Raw genomic sequence first — 9,604 nt, 5'->3', positions numbered from 1 at the left:
GGATGTGGACAATTTAGTCCAGATACAAGAGATTGTTTCTAAGCTACAGGTGGATCCAACTGGAGGAGAATCGGAGTCATTTTGAATTTTGGATGAATTTTGTAAAATGTCTCAATGATGACAGATGGAAAACTGTAGATGTTGTGACCTTGAACTTTGGCCTACTGGGACCAAAATGGACTGGGTTGGTCCCAGGGCCTAGGCCTATCTGTGGGGAAGATTGGGAAAGATGGGTGGAAGAGTTTTCCCCTAAAGTTGGTAAAAAAACAAACAAACAAACAAACACACAAAGCAAAGTGATCCCAGTACCTCCTGGTGGAGGTAACAAATAACTGACGATGCTTTTCTTTTTGGCACCAAGTCTTCATTTACTGGATTTTCTCTTGTTCAATTGCTCATTTTTTGATGATGTTACCAGCGACTCACCCCAAATTGATTAAGAACGACTGTGATTGGTGGATGGCTGTGTGCAGAGTGTGTCAGGTACCCAGGCTGAACTTAGATGAGAACATGTTGAGTTCATTTACCTCCTACATTGCAGGACCTGCGATGTCGATGCTCAAACGATATATTGTGCAGCTCCAGTTTACACTGTGTCGCTATGACGACCAACCACACCAAGGGGATACGCCTGCGTACTGAGCGACATTTGTCTTAATAGTTTGTGTCTCAGACAGAGCTGTGCAGTCAGAGCAGGAAGAGGACAGAGCAGTACGACCACAGTCTGAGGGTTCGCATCAAGTCCAGCACTGACACTGGCTGAAGGCAAAAGCTGAAGGTCAATGACAGAATCTTTCCAAACAAAAGAAGAACATACAAGCAGGAGGCAGATTTCTGCATGTGAATACACCAGCACACACTGAGCATGGTCTGAAGGGAGGACTTAGAGGGATTCTTATTGGAAGAGACTATACAGTGGTTTTGAAGGAAATGCTACATATTTTGCCCTTACAGTGTTAAGAAAATTAAGCAGAATATCCATATCTCATATTCATAACTGTTTAACTCAGTCCCAAATGGACCACAGTCTGCGGACCTGCTGAATCCAGGTGTTTCTGTTTTAACAGGGGTCTGGATCCAAAACAATAAGGACTGCTCCACTCCTTTAACCCAGGTTAATTCCAGTTGTTAATGTAGGATCCTGTATCTGTTTTTGGAAAGGCTCAGTATACACTCTTTTTTGTTTTGTTTTTTTACATAGACCGTAGCTGTAGCATTACCAGGAACGTTCAGAGCGGTTGTTTTTTTTTTCTTTCTTTCTTTTTTTTGCGCTCCCTTCCATAATTGCTTGCTGAATATAAATGTATGCTTAGAGCAGACCTTGGCGGTGTGCAATACAGGCCGACAGCTTCAACGTCAGTGACTGTAACCCCCCACCCCCCAGTCTGGAGGAGAGGTCAGGGAGTGTTGATGCTGGGAGCCAGCACTGCCCCCCCACCCCCACCCCCAAACCTCAACCAGAGTGATTCTGTGCATATGGGAACGTGGCACCACCATGGAGCTGCTCATCCTGTGCATGCCCAGAACCCTGTGCACCACGTTCAGGAAAAACAAATGCATGACCGCTGCGCCATGACCAGGGATTCAAAAGTCTGTTTATGCAAAAATGTGTTCAGTCCATTTCTTCCTTTTCTCCATTTTTTTTTTACAGGAGTGGGAAGCATAATCGGAAAGGTACGTTATTTTAACATACTCATGTACATATGTACAAATAGAAAAAGTACCACATCTTTTTCATAAAGTTTTGCTTTTGTTACAGAAAGGGGAAACTGTCAAAAAAATGAGAGAAGAGGTAGGTTTCAGTCTGAGTCTTTCAGGCATTAAAACTGGTAACTCCAACAATACAATAGCCTTTAGGGATGTAACGATACGAAATGTCATATCACAGTTTGTGACCAAAATTATTAGTTATCATTATTATCACTGTATTATTGAAACTGTGCTCAAAATGTTCAAAAAGTACTAATACACACACTGAAAGAATTTAACCAAGTTGTATTATGAAAAAAAAAAAAATAATAATAATAATAATTGGTACAATGTCCCTTCTGTTGCAGAAACATTCAAATATTAACCCTTAGTGGTCTGAGCCTATTTTGTCCGTTTTTCAGTCCTTTTGATTTTACCTTTACATACTATAAACAAATGTTTACTATACCCATGTTTGGGATCTGTTTTTTCAGCACAACTTCATCTGTCTCATCTGTCTATTATTTTTTCACTTCAGCCTACTATAAAAACATAAAAAGACAAAAACACAAAAATTAAAATCCGATTTGAAAATGTATTTAAATTTATTGCATAAATAACACACAGATGCTTACAAACCTTTTCACAGACTTTAAAAGTGAATATTGTTTCCAATATTAGGTACAGAAAATTAAAACTGTAATAATTAAAACTACAGTCAAATATCTGACATAAAAGCAGATCTGTACATAGGGTTTTTCCTCTAAAAGTGTGGTAATCAAACAGTTATCATGAAAATTAGAATTTAAACAGTAATACTAACCATCTGCAATTTTATTGTCGTTTATCGTTATACTGTACATATGTCGTTTTATACATACATATATATATATATATATCTATATATATATATATATATAGTATATATATTATATATATATATATATATATATATATATATATAATGTGTCACAGTAGAGATTGAAATCCAGTAGGATTCGTAATCCTACTAGGACAGATAGGAATTGTAGTTTGTCCTAGGACAAACTACAATTCCTATCTGTCCTATCTGTCCTAGTAGGATTACGAATCCTACTGGATTTCAATCTCTACTGTGACATATATATCTATATATATATATATATATATATATATATATATATATATATATATATATATATATTATATATGTGGTAATCGTTACATCCCTATATGCCTTCAGTTGAATAAAGGGCCAATCATTGTAGAATTTGTCAAACTGCGTCACCTCCTTTGCTAATATGTCGTTTATCCAGAGTGGAGCACGAATCAACATTTCTGAGGGAAACTGTCCTGAGAGGATCGTCACCATCACCGGGCCACAGACACAATCTTTAAGGCTTTTGCCATGATCGCCTACAAATTTGAGGAGGTATGATGGATTGTGTTGTGTAATGTCTGGAAGCAGTTCTTGTGCACAATGTGTTGCATGCACAGTCTGTTGTAGTTTGACAAACTGACGTTCTATATTAGTTCACCAGGCACATGTATGGACTAAGTCCAATGTAATTTCAGAGCCTTTTTGTCCTCTTTGTGTACATACAATGCACCTGTCCTGCAGGACAATGGCCTTTTAGATGAGTGTTAAATGTGCTCTTTTTAATTTCTCACATTAATAGCTTGCATGGCTATCTCAGTTTTCCAGAAAACTTATTTTTAGGACGCTTCTATTTCAGTTTCAAAGTCAGTCTCAAGAAATACAATGAACAGACTTATCTGATATAACAAAGTATGAGCCAGATCTGCATTAGAGCCTCACAGCCTCTGGAGCTGCAAAACAGGTGCAACAGGGCACAAATATGTCTCTCTCTCTCTCTCTCTCCCCTCTCCATATATATATATATATATATATATATATATATATATATATATATATATATATATATAATATGTATGTATGTATATATATATATTATATATAATATATATATATATATATACACACACATATATACATATACACATATACATATATAACAATATATACATATACACACACACACACAATATATATATATATATATATATATATATATATATATTATATATGTCATTCCTAAAGCTCTCTCAGAGGATCACTGCATGTCATGGCCATGAGCAACAATAAAACATAAAACACCTATACCATTTGTATGGACAACACTAAGGCTCCGCCCACAGCAGGTCTAAATGCACAATTCAGATTTGTTGGTGAAATCCAATTTTTTCTGTGCTCCTGCATATTCCACATTAAATGCGACTTCTATCAGTTTTGAGTCTGAACTGAATGTGACCCTGAAGTGACCCACATGCACTAAAGAGGTCCTGAAGTGACCCACATGCACTAAAGAGGTCCTGATGGAATACGTGACCACGCAGACACACAGTGTGTTTACGGACACAGAACTGGGACGTTTGTCACATTTCAATGACGTAAAGGTCAGATAAATGTGACCTGGCTGTTCAAACTGAAGTCGCATTGGAAAATATCAGATCTAGATCAGATTTAGGACCACATATGAACGTGGTCTGGGTCAGATTTAGGGCCACATATGAACGTGGTCTGGGTCAGATTAGTGCTGTTCTTTAACAGACCAGGTACAGGTCACATATGGACACAAAATCAGACTTGGGCCACATTTACCTGCATCTGAACGGAGCCTTAGATATGAAAAGACAAATATTACTGTAACGTCACTGCTGTTAAATGAGCCCAGGAGTCTGTGTTCACTGGTTTTCAGTTTTACTTAATCTTTGATAAATGAATCATTGAACTGAATTTGGTGATTGACACACAACAGATTCCACTGTGATGGGACTCAATAAAAAAAAAACAAAAAAAAAACATAGAAAATGAAATGAAAAACACGATTTTAGAGGAAAAACATCAGCAATAAGCTTAGAGATGTAATTTTTCTTCCCGCTCATCTGAGGACAGTTCTCAGGACATTTCCAAATAAATAATTCCATGGTTCTGCAGTGACACATGACTCAACTGGACAAGAACAGAAGCAAGTTACGACCGTGTAATAATCAGAACCCAAGAACCCAACAGCTTCACGTCAGACTACAGGTGTCAGTTATTTATTTATTCTTTTATTAGGATCCACGTCAGCTGATGCAGGACATCAGCTCCTCCTCCTGGGGTCCTCCCATTCCAAACACACAGAACACTAGGGCTGTGTATCAGCAAGAATCTGGAAAATGATACAAATCACAATACTAGGATCATGATACCATATATCACGATATATCATGACACTGTTAAAAGGTTATTTTTGTTTGTTTCTTTTTTTTTTAAATGATTATTTCCTGGAAGAATTGAATTACAGCAGAAATCTGCACAAATACTAAACACATTTTATTTGATCCCAACAGGATCTAATGTTATATCACAAAATGTCCTGTGTTCAAACTGAAATTCTGTTTAGTAGTAGTTTCAGATCCTGTTCAAATGTTCATATTCTATTAGTTCAGAACTAACGTCAGAACAGTATTTGAGTTCAATCCAAACAAAGGAACGAACATTATTTAATTAAAAAAGGTGTTAAATAATAAGAAATAAAATGTAAGAAAAGAAAAACAAAAGAAAAAAATGAACCTCCACAATATCTGCATTTGAACAAATACCTACAAATATCAATACAGTACTTTTTAATATCAATACAGTATTGTGAAATGAAATATCGCAATACACTGCAAACCGATATGTTCTTACAGCCCTACATAACAGTATCCATTTGCAAGCACAGAAACGATGTGATCCACACTGATACTACCTGCTTAAGTACACGAACAATTAAATAAAATAACATTAACAATAATAATAATATAATAGAAGAAGAAGAAGAAGAAGAATGATAATAATAATAATACTGCAAGATAAAATTTAAAAAAATGGTTATAGTTATATGTTCAAGGTTAAACTGTTCAATCCAAAACACTGAGCGTGTGTTTCAGATCTGTGTGAATCCTGTTCACAGTTCTGACTCCGACAGCAGCAAAAGAAGAAAACTACTGTAAAGTTTAGGTTTAAGTCCATTGTGTCTGCGTATGTTTGTTTGACTTGTTCATGGAAAATAGAGCTGAAACAATTAATCGACTCAAAGTGATCCAAAAAAAATTATTCAGCCACAATTCTCCTGAATCAAAGCTTTGTTTCCTTCATTTCTCTGCTGTTAAACATTGGTTCCACTGTTGCGTTTCACACGGACGCTTATTGTGACGCACAAAGAAGCTTCAATTCAGGAAAACTGCAATAGAATATCTCCCTTCAATAATTTTGAGTTGATTAATCGAATCGTGAATTTGTGCATTCGTTTCAAGCACCTAATCAATTAATTGTTTCAGCTCTAATGGAAACAGAAAACAATTAACAAACCATGACTGGGTCTGGTCCAGACCTGGTGGACTGGGTCTGGTCCAGACCCGGTGGACTGGTCTGTGGGTGGATTCCACTGTTGTAGATCCAGTATTTCTGTCTTTGTTGAAGGTGATCAGAGGACGCCTCTTCCTTTTAGCTTCGTCTGTCTGGTCTTTGAATACTGATCCACTTGTCAAACCCTGTTGGAACAACAGGTCCACTGCTGTGTTCTTAGTGGCCCGTGTAGAATGAGGCCTGTGACGCTGAAGCACTTCTGAACTTCTGAAAGAAGCTCTTCCACCGAGCACATGATCCAATAATCCCATCTACATTACATTTGGATAGTTATTACAAGTAACACACAAAAGACACTGCAGGTTTGGGAGGCACCCGTATGGTGCCTGTGTGGATAAAATACACGTATGTTCATGTTTTACAGGACATAAAATTCTATGAGCAACAGTCCAGCAACCAGCAAGCCTCCAGTGACCTTAAGGCTCGTGGTACCAGCCAGCCAGTGTGGGTCCCTGATCGGCAAAGGAGGCTCCAAAATAAAGGAGATGAGAGAGGTATGAGATGTGTGTGGATGAAGTTAAAGCACGTCTGACTGTGATCACACGTTTGTTCACGTGTCCAACCCCAGTCACATCTGAATTATCACTAATCCGGACTCCTTCTGCTCTTACACATCTAAATCACTTCTCTCATGGTGAACAACTCTGCAGATGACTCCATCATAAACACAGTCCGTTTGTTTACAGACCAAACCCAATCGTCACTTAGGCCTTTTCAGAAATTTTGTCGTGAAGTGTACTGTGTAGGGATGCAAATTATCAATTAATCCATTAATCATTAGTTGATTGACCTTATCGATCGATTAATTGATAAGCGGCGATTTTTCTGAGAATCTTAATTTCTCTATCGATCAGGTCTATAAGAGTAAAAGCTAAATATTGTTTCTATACTTAATGAAAAAATCATGTCATATTCCTTAAGGACTGATTTATTGAACCATTGGATACAGAACAGACAATGACATGCATGGAGTGAACGAAAGAAATTCTGCAAAGAACTTCAGTGAAACAAACTGATCTGAGGGGGGGGGCAGTTTAGAAGAAATGGACACTTCTGACTTTGCATCACTGACATGATGAAGCCAGATTTCAGTGGAGATGCACCCCCCACCCATTGTCGTGCTACCACCGGGGTGACCGCAGGACGCAGGCTGGACCTACTAAGGTTTGCATGTATTAAAACTAGATGCACATGCAAAAATTGTATAAACTGATTTAGTAACTGCGCACAAAGGGTTGTGTCTTTCAAAGGTGGAAAACAGCTCGTCTGCATCCAGTTAGTACATTTACCACAATGAATATGGAATATGGGGCATTTACAAACAGTCGTGCGTGTGCTGGGAGAAGAAAAGGTAAATATATTAATTTAGCACAAGCAAAGTGATTTATCAAACCCCAAAGCAATTCTGCAAATAGTAACCGTGTCTGTACTGAACAGGTGTCAAAGGGAGGAGCATCGGGTTGGATGTGGAATTACACACATGGAAGTAGGGATGTAACGATTACCGGTATAACGATAAACGGCGGTAAATTTGCAGACTGTTAGTTACCGTTTAAATTGTAATTATCACGATAACCGTATTTGATTACCACACTTTTCCAGAGAAAACACCTATGTTAAGATCTGCTTTTATGTCAAATATTTGAGTATAGTTTTAATTCATTACAATTTTAATTTTCTATACCTAATATTTGGAACCAATATTCACTTTTAAAGTCTTTGAAAAGGTTCGTTAAGCATCTTTGTGTTATTTATGCAAACGTATATACATTTTTCAAATGGATTTTATATATTTTTTGTGTTTTTTTGTTTCTGTTTTTATAGTAGGTTAAAGTGAAAAAAATAATAGACAGATGATACAGATGAAGTTGTGCTGAAAAAACAGATCCCAAACATGGGTATAGTAAACATTTGTTTCTATAGTATATAAAGGCCAAATCAAAAGGACTGAAAAACAGACAAAATAGACTCAGACCACTAAGGGTTAATATTTGAATGTTTCTGACACAGAAGGGACACTGTGCCAGTTATTTATTTATGTATTTATTTTTAATTTTGTTTTTTTCAAAATATAACTTGGTTAAATTATTTCACTTTTGGTCACAATAATCATGATAAGAAATTTTCATATCGTTACATCCCTACATGGAAGTGGTTATTGTCGCAAGCAGGGTTCTAATAGTTTTGAATTTCATTCTAGTTTAGTTTATTTAGTTTGACTTTTTTTGTCTAATTCAGTTCATTTTAATTCGTTTTAGAGCAGATTTGATAGTTTTTACTAGTTTCTTTTTTTTTTTTCTAAATGCTTAGTTTTAGTATTAGTTTTAGTTTGGTCGTCTCTTTTCTCTTCTTCTCTGTGCTCCTATTCAAATCAATCCCAGACAGGACTCTGCTGCTTTAGTCTCCATGTTTCCAGGTAGAGTGGGGACCAGAAGACGACTGGAAACCACAAGTGAACACAAGTGACGGAGCAAAAAGTGTCGTATGGAGACAGCACAGAAAACTGAGAGAGACAAAGAAATCCATTTCATATCAATCCGACACTGACAAAGACACAAATGAAGGGAATTTTATCCATAATTTTTTATCCCTTTTAGTTAGTTTTGTAAACACACAAAACAGTTTCAGTTAGTTGTGTTTTTTTCTTTTAATTATACTTTTATATATTTCAGTTTGTGAAAATGTTTTACAATTCTAGTTTTCGTCATTTCGTTAGTTTTCGTTAACGATAACAACCTTGGTCGCAAGGAGACATCGAAACAATGAAACGAGACGCAGAGAACGCATTTTTCAGCCTTGTGTGAACATTTTGGAATGACGAAAAAAATAATTGACACACACACACACTTGATCTGATGATGTGATTAAAAATACTCACCGAAGTTAGGCTACAGTGGGACTAAATTCTGTGCACCTGTCAGTCATTCAATCCAACCACCCCACACCCCCCCCACCTCTAAAATGACAAATAAATGAATGAATGAGTCACCAATACTTCTATGACTAAACTCCTCCCACGTCCCACTTCCATTCGTCTGGATCATTCAGTCATGTTTCCATTAGTGCTGCTTATCCCACAGCAGTTTAGACAGTGGACGGTCTCCATGACGACAACCAGTAGCACACGCTAAACCCTCATTTAAATAGGGCGGTCTGCAAGACTTTGCACCTGTTCACATTTGCACAAACAACTGTAAACCGCAGTTCAACCCCACACGCACAATTCTAGATTGCACACGCAAATTAGTAGACGCAAATTGGGACCTTAGGACATCCGGCCCCATATATTTATTTTTTACTTTATTTTTTGTAGCTCTAATCCTCTTACATAATTAAAGAAAACTAGCGTATGCTAACTGGTGTTTCTTTGATATTGTTATTGATTCAGTTCGTGTGTTCCACAACCATCTGACTTAAGTGAAACGGTTAATAAAAAACTTTAATACTGTTTGAACATTG

At 36.9% G+C, this 9,604-nt stretch overlaps 1 pseudogene; it reads left to right on the top strand.

Moving 5' to 3' along the window:
* The first annotated feature begins 601 nt into the window (after window positions 1–601).
* LOC115416381 (poly(rC)-binding protein 3-like) overlaps window positions 602–9,604 on the top strand; it is a 40,667-nt pseudogene continuing 31,664 nt past the window's right edge.

The sequence above is a fragment of the Sphaeramia orbicularis genome, unplaced genomic scaffold, assembly GCF_902148855.1.
Source record: "Sphaeramia orbicularis unplaced genomic scaffold, fSphaOr1.1, whole genome shotgun sequence".
Taxonomy (NCBI): domain Eukaryota; kingdom Metazoa; phylum Chordata; class Actinopteri; order Kurtiformes; family Apogonidae; genus Sphaeramia; species Sphaeramia orbicularis.
This window is presented reverse-complemented; position numbering and strand designations above follow the sequence as displayed.